This window comes from Marmota marmota, unplaced genomic scaffold (assembly GCF_001458135.2).
Source record: "Marmota marmota marmota unplaced genomic scaffold, marMar, whole genome shotgun sequence".
Lineage (NCBI taxonomy): Eukaryota > Metazoa > Chordata > Mammalia > Rodentia > Sciuridae > Marmota > Marmota marmota.
The window spans coordinates 38,359-55,584 of record NW_026000068.1 but is presented as its reverse complement, the minus strand read 5'-3'; the positions used below and the strand labels follow the sequence as shown (position 1 = coordinate 55,584).

The following is a 17,226-nucleotide window of genomic DNA, read 5'->3' as shown; positions in this document are numbered from 1 at the left end:
GCTCCCGGTAGGTGGAGCCAGGTGCCGAGGGGCAGAGGTGGAGGCGGGACTCAGCCCCTCTCAGCCCCGCCTAGCCCACTCCACCCCGACCCGACCCGGGCCCCAGGACCCCAGGGGGAGAGCCGGCCAGTCTCCCAGGACCCCCGCGCCGCCGCGGGGACGGAGTCAGGTCAGAGCGAGAAAGCCAGCCTTGAGTTGAGTTGAGTAGGGCTGGGCTGGGCTGTGCTGGGGCGTGGCGAGGGAGGCCCCCTGCGAACACCCGCTGTGTTGGCCCCCTCCACCGCTCCCCTGCCCTCCGCTGCCCTCCCCTGCCCCTGGGCTGGACGGTGGAACCCGGCGCAGGCTCTTGAGGCGTTCCGGGGCAGCCTTCGCCGTCTACGGCCATACCACCCTGAACGCGCCCGATCTCGTCTGATCTCGGAAGCTAAGCAGGGTCGGGCCTGGTTAGTACTTGGATGGGAGACCGCCTGGGAATACCGGGTGCTGTAGGCTTTTGCGCCCCCTTCCCACACGCACTTTTCTTGCGTGGCCCAGGAAAAGTGTCCGTGACCGCCTCAGGCCGTGACCCCCGGGCCCGCGGGGGTAGGGCTCAGGGGCAGCCCTGGGCTCCCGGTGTCCCTTCAGGCCTCCGGCGCCCGGCGCCCAGCGCCCAGCGCCTGCAGCGAGGCCCACAGGCCTGCCTCTCTCCAGGGACGCTAGGACACTCCAGGCGACCCGGCGGAGCCGAGCCTGGTCCAAGCCTCGGCCATCCCTCTGCACCCTGACCGATCCCCACCCCTCACACTCGCGGATGGGGGGTGGGGGGGCGGACACCTGCTTTTCCCCAGAACACAGGGCCCACCCGCAGGGGCCGCTCCTCCACCCCTTCTTGCCACACCAGCAGAGCCTGGCCACCCAGGTCCTGGGAGTGAGAGAGTCCATCCAGCGTCTCTCCCTGGGTCCTTCTCTTGGCAACTCCTCTGCCGGGTCCCTCCTGTGTCTCTGCCTCCCTTCCCACCACCTTCCTCCCTGAGGGTCCCCCTGAGTCTGTCTCTTCACCCATCTCTCTCTCTCTCTCTGAGCAGATGTCTTTCTGTCTGTCTGGTTATCCATCTTTGCTTCTTCTTTGTGCCTGTGGTGGCTTTGTGTAGGAGCTCCTCTCTTCATCTCCCACTCAATGTGTCTCTGGCCTTGGCTCTTCTGTCTGTTTTACATTTCTCTAGGGAAACCTGGGCTTTCTCTCCTAGAGCAGCCTTATCGCATTCTGGCTGGGCACAAATCAGGAGCCACTCAAGCAGGAATAAACTTTCTGTTCTTTTCTTTTTTTTTTTTTTGATGTTGCTTTTTGTTTTATTTTTTTTTCGGCGGACACAACATCTATGTTTGTATGTGGTGCTGAGGATGGAACCCGGGCCGCAGGCATGCTCAGGTGAGCGTGCTACCACTTGAGCCAAATCCCCAGCCCCAATAATCTTTATTTTCGAACTCCCCTTAATGCCACCCACGTGGTCCTTCCAGTGACCACACACCAACCGGAACTTTCCATCTGGAACTTCCTACATCAGAACTCCACCAACCAATGCAAACTCTTCAGGAATTCCTGTGAAAGCTGAATTGGAACTTAATGGGAACTCCGGGAGAACTCAAAAGTCATCCTCTCAACACAGCCTCAGGGGCCTCATCTCTAGATGTTCCTCGAGGTTCCTTCCTCAGGGAAGCCTGTGGATGATGCAAGGTGTAGGGACCCTAGTGTGCAGTGACTTTAGAATCGCAGCGGTTCCCTCTCCTCAGAACAGCCTGGGAGACATGACAGGTCTTTGGACCATCTTGACCAGGTCTCTAGGACAGACATCTGGGGGGCCTGCTTCTCTGAGCAGCCTGGGTGAGACACCATTCCCAGAGTCCTGGTGGGCCCTGTCTCTAGGGACACCCAAGGTTTCCATTCCTCAGAGAAGTAAGAGGGAGATTCCATGCCTGGGGAAATTCTTGATCATGACTCTAGGGACACCTGCGGTGCCCTCTCTTCCTAGCATCCTGGGTGAGACCCCAGGCCTAGGGATCCGAGTGTGCCACGTCTCTAGAAATGCCCGGGATTTTTTTTCCCCAGAGCTGCAGGAGGAGTCAGCAGGCTTGGGGACCCTCCTGGGCCAAGTTTCTAGGTACACCCAGGTTTACTTCCCTCAGAGCACTGCGCGAGGAGACAGCAAACCCAGAAACCCTGGGGGGTCATATCTCTAAGAACACCAGAGGTTTTTTTCTCCTCAGAGCAGCACAAGGAGATGCCAGGCCTGGGCACCATCTTGGCCACGTCTGTAGCGACACCCGGGGTTCCCTGTCCTTAGAGCAGCTGAGGGAGATGCCAGGCAGGGGTCCTTCTTGGCCATGTCTCCAGGGATGCCTAGGGTTCCCTTTGTCCAGAGCAGCCTGTGGGAGATGCCAGGGCTGGGGACCCTGATGGGCCACTTCTCTAGGGGCAACTGGGTTTTTTTTTTTCCTCAGAGCAGCACGAGGAGACACCAGGCTTGGGGACTCTTGTGGGCCACATCTCTAGGGACACCCCAGGTTCCCTTCCATCAGAGCAGTATGAGAAGACACCAGAATGGGAGACCCTGGTGGGTCCCATCTCTAGGGACACCCGGGTTTCCCTCTCAGAGCAGCCTGAGGAGACGCCAGGTCTGGGGAGCCTGGTGGGCCATGTCTCTAAGGACACCTGAGGTTCCCTCTCAGATCAGCCCAAGGAGATGCCAGGCCTGGGGACCCTCATGGACCATGTCTTGAGGGACACATCGGGGTTCCCTCCTCAGATCAGCCTAGGGGAGACACCAGGCCTAAGCACCCTAGTGGGCTGCATCTGTTGGAACACTTGGGCCAGGGGGACGGTGCATCCTGCAGCTCCCAGAAGTTGCTGGGGCTCAGTCTGAGTTCAGGTTTTCCCAACATCGAGAGTGGGCCAGCATGGGCTGGGATTTCACTGCTTTTCTTTTTTCCCTGATCCTAAAGTGGGATTGTGTGACACTGCTTCAAAGATCACTTCCCAGAGGCCTCTGTGGTGGCCCCTTTCTCTCCTCTGTCCTTGGGTGCAGGAGGGAAGCAGGGCTCCATGTGGCTGCCTGGCCCCTGTCCGCAGCAGGCCTGACCTGGTGGAGGACAGCTGGGGTGCAGGGAGGTGGCTCCTGGACTCCCTTTTCTGCTCTCTAGAGATCTCACTCCTCCTGGTGCCTCATTACACAGCCAGACCTAGGGACAGCAGTGGGAACAGGTTTCATCCAGTAACTCCTGGGGTGGAGGAAGTAGCAGAATCCCCAGGAAGCCCAGGGGGCTCCCCTCCCAGTGGAGCTTCTCCCCTTCCAGCAGGGTGTCTCCATCTCCCTCAGAGGTGTCTTTCCTGAAGGGAGGGCACTCCACCACTCCCACCAGGTTGTCTCCCCTCCCACCAGCATGTCTCCCTTTCCAGAGGGTGGCTCCACATTCAGTGGGTGTCTCCCCTTCCAGCAGGGTGTCTGTCTTCCCTAGGAGGGCCTCTGGGGTGGTGAGGTGGGTGTCTCCCTTCCCAGCAGGGTACCTCCCCTCCCAGGGGGCGGCTCCCCTCACAGCAAGAGTGTCTCTCCCCTGGGGTAAGCATCTCTAGAGGAGGGGCTTGTCCCCTAGAGGGGGTGTCTCCCCTCCCAGGGGGTACCTCCACTCCCAGCAGGGCTTCAGGTGAGGGGGGGGCTGAGGGCAGGGTCTGGGCACCATCTTAGATACTTTATTGCCCTCAGGCTGAGGAAGGAGCTTTCTCCTCAGAACTGAGCAGAGGAACCCTCACTGCTGGTCAAGGTGGGTTATTCCACAGGGAAGGCAGAGCTCCCCTCTCCTCAGAGCATCCCGATGTGATGCCAGGCCTGGGGATCCTTGGGGTCACCTCTGTAGGGACGCCCCAGCGGTCCCTCTCCTCAGAGCCTGAGAAGGCGCCAAGCCTGGGGAAGCTCTTGACCACGTCTCTAGGGACACCTGGTGTGCCCTCTCCTCACAGCAGCCTGGGAAGCACACCAGGCCTAGAGACCCTGGTGGGCCACGTGTCTAGGGACACCCCAGGTTCCTGTTTTCCAGAGCCATGTGAGGAGTCGCCAGACCTGGAGACCCTGTTGGGTCACTACTCTAGGGACACCTGGGGTTTCCTTTCCTCGGAGCAGCACGAGGAGACACCATGCTGTGCTGCAGTCTGTCTGGGCACAAAATAACCGAGCCACCACAAAAACTTGTAGATTCCAACAGCAACTCTTTATTCCTGAACTCTCACCGACACTCTACATGCACGACACTCTACATGCACGTTCTGGGAAAATACACTCCCTCCACCGGGCTCTGCGTACCAATTCTCTCAGAACCCCGTGAGAACTCAATGGGAACTCAAGGAGCAGGCACTTGAGGCAGCAGGATATGCCCTATTCCCAGCAGGATCCACCCTAAACCTGGAGCCACCCTAATCCAGCAGGATCCACCCTAAACCTGGAGCCACCCTAATCCCTGAGCAGGGTCACCTTTCAACCAAAAATGCCATGCATCCTACTTGGCTATGGCTCTCAGCAATGCTGGGGGACCCTCTTGGACATGTCTCTAGGGATGCCTGGGGTTCCCTCTCAGAGCAGCCTGAGGAGATGCCAGGCCTGGGGACCCTGGTGGGCCACGTTGCTAGAAACGCCTGGGATTGCTTTGACTCAGAGATGCAGGAGGAGACACTAGGCTTGGGGACCCTCGTGGGCCAAGTTTCTAGGAACATCCCAAGTTTCCTTCCCTCAGAGCACTGCGAGGAGACGCCAGACCCGGAAACCCTGGTGGGTCACATCTCTAAGAACACCCGAGGTTTCTTCTTCTCAGAGCAGCACGAGGAGATGAGAGGCCTGGGCATCGCCTTGGCCACGTCTGTAGGGACACTCGGGGTTCCCTGTCCTTAGAGGGAGATGCCAGGCAGGGGGTCCTTCTTGGCCATGTCTCTAGGAACACCTGGAGATGCCAGGCCTGGAGGCCCTGATGGGCCACTTATCTAGGGACAACGGTTTTATTTTTCTCCTCAGAGCAGCCAGAGGGAGATGCCAGGCTTGGGGAAACTCTTGACCACATCTCTAGGGATACCTGTGGTGCCTTCTCCTCATAGCAGCCTGGGGGAGACACCAGGCCTGGGGACCAGGGTGGGCCATGTCTCTAGAAATGACTGGGATTCCTTTTCCTCAGAGATGCAGGAGGAGTCACCAGGCTTGGGGACCCTCGTGAGCCAAGTGTCTAGGAACATCCCAGGTTTCCTTCCCTCAGAGCACTGTGAGGAGATGCAAGACCTGGAGACCCTGGTGGGTCACGGCTCTAGGGACACTTGAAGTTTCTTCTCCTCAGAGCTGCATGAGGAGACACCAGTCCTGGGCATCATCTTGGCAACATCTGTAGGGACACCTGGGGTTCCTTCTACTTAGAGCAGCCAAGGGAGATGCCAGGCATGGGGTCCTTCTTGGCCACATCTCTAGGGATGCCTGGGGTTCCCTTTGTTCAGATGCCAGGCCTGGAGACCCTGATGTACCACTTCTCTAGGAACAACTGGGGTTTTTTCTCCTCAGAGCAGCCTAGGTGAGATGCCAGGCCTGGGGATCCTGGTGGGTCAAGTCTCTAGGGATGCCTGGGGTTTCTTTTTCTCAGAGCAGCATGAGGAGACACCAGGCTTGGGGACCCTTGTGGGCCAAGTTTTTAGGTACACCTTAGGTTTCCTTCCCTTGGAGCACTGCATGGAGACGCCAGATCTTCAGACCTCATGGGTCACGGCTCTAGGGACACCCAGAGTTTCTCCAACTCAGAGCAGCATGAGGAGACGCCAGGCCAGGTGACCCTTTGGACATGTGTCTAGGGATGCTAGGGCTTTCTCTCCTCAGAGCAGCCTGGGGAGATGACAGGACTGGGCACCCTTGTGGGCCACCTCTCTAGAAATGCCTCGGGGTTCCCTCCTCAGAGCAGTCTAAGGAAGATGTGAGGTCTGGGGACCCTAGCGCACAACAACTCTAGAAACGTCGGGGTTCCCTCTCCACAGAACAGCCTGGGAGAGATGACAGGCCTTTGGTCATATTGTCTCTAGGGACACTTGGGGTGCCTGCTTCTCTGAGCAGCCTGGGTGAGACACCATGCCCGGGAACCTGGTGGACCATGTCTCTAGGGACACTCAAGTTTCCCATTCTTCAGAGCAACATGAGAAGTCAGGCCTGGGCATCCTCTTGGCCATGTCTTTAGGGACATTCAGGGTTACCTCTCCTTAGAGCAACCGAAGGAGAGGCCAGGCATGGGGACCCTCTTGGCCAAGTCTCTAGGTATACGGGGGTTTTCTTTGTTCAGAGCCACCTGTGGGATATGCCAGGCATGGGGACTCTGATGGGCCATTTGTCTAGGGACACCCAGGGTTCTCTCTTCTTAGAGCAGCCTAGGGGAGACACCTGGCCTGGGGACCCTGGTGGGTCAAGTATCTAGGGAGGCCCAGGGTTTCTTTTTCTCAGAGCAGCATGAGGAGACACCAGGCTTGGGGATCCTCGTGGGCCACGTCTCTAGGGACACCATAGCTTCCCTTCCATCAGAACAATGTGAGGAGATGTCAGAACTGGAGACCCTGGTGGGTCACATCTATAGGGACACCTGGGGTTTTCTCTCAGAGCAGCCTGAGGAGACGCCAGGCCTGGGGACTCTGGTGGGCCATGTCTCTAGGGACACCAGGTTTCCCTCTTCTCAGCACAACCAGGGGAAGATGCCAGGCCTGGAAAACCCTTGTGGGCCACATCTCTAGTCTCTTGAGGGTCCCTCTCAGAGCAGCCAGAGGATTAGCCAGGCCACATCTCTAGGGATGTCCAGGGTTCCCTCCCCCCCCAGAGAAGCATGAGGAAGACATCAGGCCTGGGGAAATGCTTGACCACATCCCTAGGGACACCTGTGGTGCCCTCTCTTCATAGCAGCCTGGGGGAGACACCAGGCCTGGAGACCCTGGTGGGCCACGTCTCTGGATATGCCCGGGATTCCTTTTTCTCTGAGCTCCATGAGAAGATGCCAGGCATGGGACCCTTGTGGGCCACTTCTCTAGGGAAAGCCCAGGTTCCCTCTTTTTCAGAGTGGTTTGAGGAGACACCAGACCTGGAGACCCTGTTGAGTCACTACTCTAGGGAATCCCAGGGTTTCCTTTCCTCAGAGCAGCACGAGGAGATACCATGCTGGGGGAACCTCTTGGACACGTCTCTAGGGGCACCAGGGGTTCCCTCTCAGAGCAGCTTGAGGAGACGCCAGGCCTGGTGACCCTGCTGGGCCACATCTCTAGAAACACCTGGGGTTCCTTTTCCTCAGAGCCGCAGGAGGAGTCACCAGGCTTGGGGACCCTTGTGGGCCAAGTTTCTAGGTACACCCCAGGTTTCCTCCTCTCAGAGCAGTGCAAGAAGACTCCTGACTCGGAGAACCTGGTGGGTCACATCTCTAGGGACACCCAGAGTTTCATCTCATTAGAGCAGCACGAGGAGATGACATGCCAGGGGTGCCGCAGTCCGGCTGCAGTAAAATAACCGGGGGGGTGACGAATAACTTGTGTACTTGATACAGCAGGAGTGGAAGCCGTTTATTGCAGGACAGGAGCAGTATTTATACATTTCACACAGCTTATCTAATTAGCATAAACTAGATACATCAGTCAACCAATCAGGAATCTCCACACTTAATGGCTTGTTTTTGTTACTTCTCAAACCGCTCCCTCTGGCATTTTGCCAGGCACCATCCAGACTTGTTTACGAACTCTAACATTCCCCTGGCAAAATGCCAGGTGTTATTTTGACTTGTTTACAGACTCTAACAAGGGGACCCTCTTGGACACGTTCTAGGGATGCCCGGGTTTCCCTCTCAGAGCAGCACAAGGAGACACAAGGTCTGGGGATCCTCTTCAGCCACATATTTTGTACATCTAGTGTTCCCTCTCCTTAGAGCAGTCAGAGGGAGATGCCAGGCTTGGGGATCCTCTTCGCTATGTCTCTACAGGTTCCATCTCCTAAGACAGCCTGGAGGATATGCCAGGATTGGGGGCCCCGGTGGCTCACATTTATAGGAACGTCCAGGGTTCCTTTTCCTCAGAGCAGAATGAGGAGGCACCAGGATTTGGGACCCTCATGGTCCAGGTGTCCCTAGGTTCCCTTCCCTCAGAGTAGCATGAGAAGATGACATACCTGGAGACCCTGGTGGGTCATGTCCATAGGGACACCGGAGTTTCTTCTCAGAGTAGCACAAGGAGACCCCAGGGTGGGGAACCCTCTTATACATGTCCAGGGTTCCTCTCCTCAGAGCAGCCTGAGAAGACACCATGCCTGGGGACCCTGGTGCACAATGTCTCTAGGGATGCCAGGGTCTTCTCAGAACAACCTGGGGAGATGCCAGTCCTGGAAACAATTGTGGGCCATGTCTCTAGGGACTCCCCAATGTTCCCTCTACTCAGAGCAGCCTGAGGAGACACCAGGTCTGGGGATCCTCTTGGCCACGTCTCTAGAAACACCTGGGGTTTCCTCACAGAGCAACCTCAGGAGAATCCAGGCCTGGAGAACTTTGTGGGCCACAACACTAGGGACATCCAGGGTTCCCTTTTCTCAAAGCAGCCCGAGGAGATGCCAGACCTGGGGACACTCTTGGTCTCCTCTCAAAAGATGCCTAGCGTTCCCTCTCCTAAGAGTAGCCTGGGGGAGATGACAGGCCTGGGGACCCTCATGGCCAGTGCTCTAGGTTTTCCTGGGGTTCCTCTCCTCAGAGCAGCCTGAGGAGATACCAGGCCTAGGCACCCTCGTGTGCCAAGTCTCTTGGGACACCCAGAGTTCCCTCACCTCAGAGTTGCCTGGGGGAGATTCCAGGCCTGAGGAACCTCTTGACCATGTCTCTAGGGACATCTGGAATGCCCTCTTCTCATAGCAGCCTGGGAGAGATGCCAGGCCTGGGGACTCTCTTGGGCAACATCTCTAGGGACATCTCTCATGGTCCCTCTTTTCAGAGCAGCCAGAGGGAGATTTCAGGCCTGGATACCCTCAAGGACCATGTCTTTAGGGACACCCAGAGTTCCCTCCTCATATCAGCCTAGGGGAGACACCAGGTCTGGGCACCCTGGTGGGCTACATCTCTTGGGACACTGGGGGCAGTGGTCCAGTGCAGCTGGCAGCTCCCAAAAGCTGCTGGGGCTTGATCTGAGTTCAGGTTTTCCCAACCTTGTGAGTGGCCACCCTGGGCTGGGATTTCACTGCTTTTCCTCAAACCCCTGATCCTAAAGTGGGATTATGTGACACTGTGTCAAAGACTACTTCCCAGAGGCCTCTGTGGTGACCTCTTTCTGGCCTCTGCTCTTGGGTGCAGGAGGGAAGCAGGGCTCCATGTGGCTGCCTGGCCCCTGTCCACAGCAGGCCTGACCTGGTGGAGAATAGCTGGGGTGCAGGGAGGTGGCTCCTGGACTCCCTTTTCTGCTCTCTAGAGGTCCCACTCCTCCTGGTGCCTCAGACAACATAGCCAGACCTAGTGAAAGCAGTGGGAACAGGTTTCACCCAGTAATTCCTGGGGTGGAGAAAGAAGCAGGTTCCCCAGTAAGCCTAGGGGGCTCCCTTCCCAGTGGGAGCTTCTCCCCTCCTAGCAAGGTGTCTCCAGATCCCAGGGAGATATCTTTCCTAGGGGGTGGTGTCACCACTCTTACCAGGTTGTCTCCCCTCCCACCAGGGTTTCTCCACTACCAGGGGGTACTCCAATCCCAGGAGATCTCTCCCCTCCCAGCAGGGTATCTCTCTTCCCTAGGGGGGTGTCTGGGGTGGTAGGGTGGGCATCTCCCTTCTCAGCAGAGTATCTCCCTTCCCAGAGGGCATCTCCCCTCCCATCAGGATGTCTCTCCCCTGTGGGAAGCATCTCTCCTAGAGGGGGGCTTCTCCCCTAGAGGGGGTGTCTCCCCTACCAGCAGGGTGTCTCCCCTCCCAGGGGGCACCTCCACTCCCCACTGAGCTTCAGGTGAGTATGGGGGGGCTGAGGGTGGGGCCTGGGTGCCATCTTGGATGCTTTATTGCCCTCAGGCTGAGGAAGGAGCTTTCTCCTCAGAACTGAGCAGAGGAACCCCGACTGCCGGTCAAGATGGGTAATTCCATAGGGAGGGCAGAGCTCCCCTCTCCTCAAGAGCAGCCCGAGGAGATGCCAGGCCAGGAAACCCTGTGGGCCACATCTGTAGGGATGCCCCAGGCTTTCCTCTCCTCAGAGCAGCCTAAGGGAGATGCCAGGCCTAGGGACCCTCATGGGCCACATCTCTAGGGAAACCTGGGGCTCTCAGTCCTTAGAACAGCCCGAGGAGACACTAGGCCTGGGGACCCTTGAGGGCCATATCTCTAGGGATGCCCCAGGGTTCCCTCTCCTCAGAGCAGTCTGAGGAGATGCCAGCCTGGGGATCCTCTTGGCCACATGTCTAGGGATACATGGGGTTCCCTCCCAGAGCAGCCTGAGGAGATGCCAGGACTGGACATCCTCATGTGCCAGGTCTCTAGGGACACCTTGTGGTTCCCTCCTCATAGCACCCTGGGCAGATTCCAGGCCTGGGGACCTTCGTGTGCCACATCTTTAGGAATGCCTGGGTTTCCCTCTCCTCAGAGCAACCTGGTGGAGATGCCCGATCTTGGGAACCTCTTGACCACATCTCTAGGGACACCTTGGGTTTCCTCTCCTAAGAGAGCCTGGGTTTGAGGCCAGGCTTGGAGACCCCGATGGGTCATGTCTATAGGAATATCCAGGGTTCCTTTTCCTCAGAGCAGCATGAGGAAGCATCAGGACTTGGGACCCTCATGGGCCAGGTCTCTAGGGACACCCCAGGTTACCTTCCCTCAGAGCAGCATGAGGATATTCCATACCTGGAGACCCTGGTGGGTCATGTCTCTAGGGACGCCCAAAGATTCTTCTCCTCAGAATAGTATGAGGAGACCCCTGACTGGGGAACCCTCTTGACCATGTCTCTAGGGATGCCTGGGGTTTCTCTCCTCAGAGCAGCCTGGGGAATTCACCAGGCCTGGGGACCCTGGTGTGCAAGTCTCTAGGGATGTTGGGGTTCCCTCTCCTCAGAACAATCTGGGGAGATGCCTGGCCTGGGGACCCTCATGGGCCATGTCTCTAGAGAAACCCAGAGATCCCTCTCCTCAGAGCAGCCTAAGGATACACCAAACCTGGGGATCCTTTTGGCCACATCTCTAGGGAAACCTGTGGTTGCCTCCCAGAGCAAGCCTGGGTAGATGCCAGGTCTGCAGAACCTCTTGGGCCACGTCTCTAGGGACACTCATGATTCCTTTTTCTCAGAGCAGCCGGAGGATATACAAGGCCTGGGGACCCTCTTGGCCGTGTCTCAAATGATGCCCGGCTTCCGTCTCCTAAGAACAGCCTGGGGGAGATGACAGGCCTGGGGACTCTCACGGCTAATGCTCTATGGACTCCAGGGGTTCCTCTTCTCAGAGTAGCCTGAGGAGACACCAGGCCTAGGCACCCTTGTGTGCCAGGTCTCTAGGGACGCCTCTATGTTCCCTCCTCAGAGCAGCCTGGGTAAGATGCCAGGCCTGGAGGACCCTAGTGGGCCACATCTCTAGGGATGCCTGGGGTTCCCTGTCCTCAGAGCTGCCTTGGGGAGATGCCAGGCCTGGGCAACCTCTTGACCACATCTCTAGAGACACCTGGGGTGCCCTCTCCTCATAGCAGCCTGAGAGAGACACCAGGCCTGGGGACCCTGGTTGGCCATGTTTTTAGAAACTCATGGGGTTCCTTTTCCTCAGAGCTACATGAGGAGACACCACGCTTAAGGACCCTCCTGAGCCACATCTCTAGGAACACCCCAGGTTTCCTTCCTTTAGAGCAGTGTGAGGATACCCCAGATCTGGAGACCCTGGTGGGTCATCATGTCTCTAGGGACACCCAGGTTTTCATCTCCCCAGAGCAGCATGAGGAGATGCCACACCAGGGGGCCCTCTTGGACTGTCTCTAGGGATGCCCAGGTCCCCTCTAAGAGCAGCTTGAGAAGATGCCAGTCCTGGGGACCCTGGTGGGCCACATCTCTAGGGACACCTGGGGTTCCCTCTCAGGGCAGTCCAAGGAAACAGCTGACTGGGGACTCTCTTGGGCCACATCTTTAGGGACACCCATGGTTCTCTGTCCTCAGAGCAGCAGGAAACACCAGGCCTGTGGATCCACATGGGCCATGTCTCTAGGGACACCTGGGGTTCCCTCTTTTCAGAGTATCCTGGACAAGATGAGCCTGGGGACCCTTGTGGGCCATGTCTCTAGGGATGTCCCAGGTTCCTTCCTCAGAGTAGCCTGATGTGACCCCAGTCTTATGGATCCATGTAGGCCATGTCTCTAGAGACACTTGAGGTTTCCTCTCCTCAGAGCAGCCTGGGGGAGATGCCAGGCCTAGGGATTCTTGTTGGTTACATTTCTAGGGACACCTCAGGTTCCCTCTCCTTTGAGCAGCACATAAAGACACCAGGCCTGAGCACCATATTGACCACATGTATAGGGACACCTAGGGTTTTATCTCCTCAGAGCAATGTGAAGAGATGTCAGGCCTGGGCACCCTCTTGGCCACGTCTGTAGGGTCACCCGGGGTTTCCTCTCCTTAGAGCAGCAAGAGAGATGCCAGACATGGGGACTCTCTTGGCCACATCTCTAGGGACATCTGGGGTTCCCTTTGTTCAGAGCATCCTGTGGGAGATGCCAGGCCTGGGGACCCTGGTGGGTCACTTCTCTAGTGACACACAGGGTTCTGTCTCCTCAGAGCAACCTAGGAAAGACACCAGGCCTGGGGATCCTGGTGGGTCACATCTCTAGAAATGCCCAGAGTTTCTTTTCCTCAGAGCAGCATGAGTAGACGCCAGGCTTGGAGACCCTTCTGACCATGTCTGTAGGGACACCCCATGTTCCCCTTCCCTCAGAGCAGCATAAGGAGATGCCAGACCTGGAGACCCTGGTGGGTCACGGCTCTAGGGACACTTGGGGTTCCCTCTCAGAGCAGCCCAAGGAGATTCAGGCCTGAGGACCCTCTTGGGCCATGTCTCTAAGGTCTCCTGGGGTTCCCTTTCCTCAGAGCAGCCAGAGGGAGATGCCAAGCCTGGGGACCATCATGGACAACATCTCAAGGGACACATCGGGGTTTCCTCCTCAGATCAGCCAAGTGGAGACACCAGGCCTGGGCACCCTGGTGGGCTATGTCTCTTGGGACACTCGGGGCAGTGGTCCAGTGCAGCTGGCAGCTCCCAAAAGCTGTTGGGGCTTGGTCTGAGTTCAGGTTTTTCCAATCTTGAGAGTGGCTTCCATGTGCTGGGATTTCACTGCTTTTCTTCAAACCCTAAAGTGTGATTATGTGACACTGTGTCAAAGACCACTTCCCAGAGGCCTCTGTGGTGGCCCCTTTCTGGCCTCTGCCCTTGGGTGCAGGAAGGAAGCAGGGCTCCATGTGGCTGCCTGGCCCCTGTTCGCAGCAGGCCTGACCTGGTGGAGGACAGGCTGGGGTGCAGGGAGGTGGCTCCTGGACTCCCTTTTCTGTTCTCTAGAGATCCCACTCCTCCTGGTGCCTCAGACTACACAGCCAGACCTAGGGACAGCAGTGGGAACAGTTTTCACCAAGTAACTCCTGGGGTAGAGGAAGAAGCACAATCCTCAGGGAGCCCAGTAGACTCCCCCCACCAGTGGGAGCTTTTCCCCTCCCAGAAGGGTGTCTCCCCTCCCATCAGGTTATCTCCATTCCCAGGGGGTGTCTCCCCTCCCAGGGGGCAGCCCCACTCTTATCTGGGTTTCCCATGCTGGGTGTATCTGAGAGTGGGGCCTGGGAACCATGTTGGATGCTGTCTCATCCTCAGGCTGATGAGGGAGTTTTCTCCTCAGACCTGAGCAGAGGAACCCTGACTCCTAGACATGGTGGGTCATTCCACAGAGAGGGCAAAGCTCCCCTCTCCTAAGAGCAATTCAAGGAGACACCAGGCTGGGAAACCCTCAATAGCCATGTTTCTAGGGACTCCCCAGTCTTTTCTCCCACAGCAGCCTGGGGTAGATGCCAGGCCTGGGGACCATGGTAGGCCACATCTCTAGGGATGCCTGGGTTTTCTCTCCTCAGAGGAGCCTGAGGGAGATGCTAGTCCTGGGGACCCTCTTGGCCACATTTCTAAGGACAACTGGGGTTCTCTCCTCAGATCAGCCTAGAGGAGATGCCAGGCTTGGAATCCTGGTGGGCCATGTCTCTAGGGACACCCATGGTTTCCTCTCATCAGAGTAGCCTGGGGGAGATGTCAGGCCTGGGGACTCTCTTGGGCCATGTCTCTAGTCATGCTCCTGGTTCCCTCTTCTCAGAGCAGCATGAGGAGATGCCAGGTGTGGGGACCCTCATGGGCCACATCTCTAGGGACATTCTGGATTTTTCTTTTCAACAGCCTTGGTGATTTCAAGCCTTGCAATTCTGTGGGCCATGTTTCAAGGGGTGCCCCAGGGTTCCCTCTTCTCAGAGCAGCCTGAGGGAGGGAGATGCCAGGCCTGGGGACCCTCTCAACCACATCTGTAAGGACACCTGGTGTTCCCTCTCCTCAAAGCAGCCTGGGGCAGATGCCAGGCTGGGGACCCTCATGGGCCACACTTCTAGGATGTTACTGGTTCCCTCTCAGAGCAGCACAAGGAGACACCAGGCTGGGAACCCTCCTTAGTCATCACTCTATGGTTGCTTGGGTACTCCCTCTCTTCAGAGCAGCCTGAGGTCGATTCCTGGGTTGGGGACCCTTGTTTGTTGTGTCTATAGGGATGCCTTCTCCTCAGATTGACCTCGGGGAGATACCTGCTTGGGGCCCATTGTGGGTTTTGTATGTAGGGATACCTAGAACTGCCTTTATCTCAGACCAGCCTCAGGGAGCTACTTCAAAAGCTTCTGGATAGACAGGCATTATATTATTGCTCCTGGATTCTGGGCAGACCTTGGTGCTTAGTGTGGTGGCAGGTGGTGGATCAAACAGGTAATCTGCCTCCACAAAGCTTCAGCCTCAGTTTCCCCTGGATGGGATGTGGGGTTAAAAGGCTGGTGATTTAGGAGCTCTGAGCTGTGGTCCCTCTGATCCTCCTCCAGTTACCCTTCTACAGACCCTGCCCTCTCCTTCAGGCCCTGACCATTCTAGGCTAGGTAGAGCAGCTGCCCTGGGTTGGAGCCTCAGTGCACTAATTGGTAGTATGAAACTTTTGTTGTTGTAGGTGGACAGTATGCCTTTATTTTATTTGTTTTATATTTATGTGGTGCTGAGGATCGAACCCCTGGCCACACGCATGCCAGGCGAGCGCACTACCGCTTGAGCCACATCCCCAGCCCCAGCAGTACGTTTTTAATGGTGCACACAATTGTGTCTGTTGTACAGACATTGACATCCTGAATTGGGTGAAATATCTTGACCATATTAGGATTTGATATACCATAAAATGAATTTAATAATATTATCTCTCTTTTCTCTAGATTGTAAACATTTAAAATAAAATCAGAATTTGTTAGGGGTCAGGTAACAGATGTGAGCCCTGATGCTCCTGTATCTTTTCCAGTGGGAGATCTCTAGCTTTTCTATGATAATCATTGCATTTATAGTCTCCTTATTTTAGAGTCATATTGCACTTTCTGTATTGACTAGGAAATGCCATGTCCTCTAGTTTTCCAGTTCCATGCAGTAAGTTTCCCCTATTCAACTTTTAATTTCTCCTCTTTCTAGTTTTCTACAGAATTTGTAATCTTATGAACTTCTTGTATTTTACCCATATTTTAAAAATATATTTTTAGCTTACTTTATTTTTGATTGAGAGAATTGTCTTGTTTGAAAATTCCCATGATAAGTGATTTTAATTAATTTCTGCTTATTATGATGTTTTTGGAAGCTGGATGTGTGTCTGGGTGGCAGAACACTTTTGCTTAGCATGTGAGAGGCCCTGGGTTGAATCCCAGCACCATATGCATGCATACTTGTGCACACACTCACTCACACACACACACACACACACACACACACACACACACCTTTGACAGTACTCAAGAGTCAGATGTATCTAGGGCTGGGGATGTGGCTCAAGCGGTACCACACTTGCCTGGCATGTGTGCGGCCCGGGTTCTATCCTCAGCACCACATACAAACAAAGATGTTGTGCCTGCTGAAAACTAATAAATAAATATTAAAAAAATTCTCTCTCTGTCTGTCTCTCACTCTCTCTTAAAAAAAAAAGTCAGATGTATCTAGAGGTATGCTTCAAAAAGATCATGTACTTGCACATACACACATACATCACAGTGCTGCTTCCAAATTTGGATAAAATTATTCTAAGCAAAAATTTCAAATCAGTTTTAGAAGATAAAACAAGATGGTAGTATTTTTTAAATGTTTGTATATTTTTAAGTTTTAGGTGGACGCAATATCTTTATTTTACATTTTTGTGGTGCTGAGGATCAAACCCAGTGTCTCGTGCATGCTAGGTGAGCACTCTACCACTGAGCCACAATCCCAGCCCCTAGATGGTGATATTTTTAATGCCAGTTATGCTATTCACGATATCACCATAGATGAGATTTCCTCAGGACTCAAATCATTACAATATATAAGAGACAAGTCAGTAGCTAACTTTTTGTTATTCGAGACATTTAGTAAAAATAAACTTTTTAAGTAGACATTTTCTTTTTTATTTGTTAAACTTAGAAAGAATATCCATATGTCTTATTAAAGTTGTATATTCATCAGAAAATTAACTTCTCTTATTCTTTGTAAGCAAGGAGATGTGCCTTCCTATGAGCATGATGTTTTATATTTTATCAGGAATTATTGTTGGAGAACACTATTAAGTGTTTACCCTCTGTTCAAAATATCATTTTAAAATATGCCATTATAAAATATGCTTTTGAATCCATAAATTTGAATTTCTTATTTTGAGGTTATGTATTTTTAATACTTAAGGAATTTCATGTGGGAAGTGCCATGATTACATTTTACTCTAATTTTGGTGTCCCCTTGTGCTTATAAGTTAGCTTTCAGAACAAAGTTTTATATATGTCTTTCATATTTGTTGGATTAATTAGCAAAGTACATAAATACATACACATTGTTATTTAAATTACTAGAATCAGAGGTTAAACATGTTAGCAATTGAGATGAACAAAGTACAGATTTGGTTTAATTATTTCTGGGAGGTTGACACAATGGCTTCTGCCCTGTTCTACACCTGCCATGGTTG

General features: G+C 54.6%; 1 non-coding gene across 1 annotated transcript; it reads left to right on the top strand.

Moving 5' to 3' along the window:
• Window positions 1–373: 373 nt before the first annotated feature.
• LOC125620017 lies at window positions 374–492 on the top strand. Its single transcript, XR_007351600.1, has one exon. It is a non-coding gene; the product is annotated as a 5S ribosomal RNA (ribosomal RNA).
• Window positions 493–17,226: the final 16,734 nt, after the last annotated feature.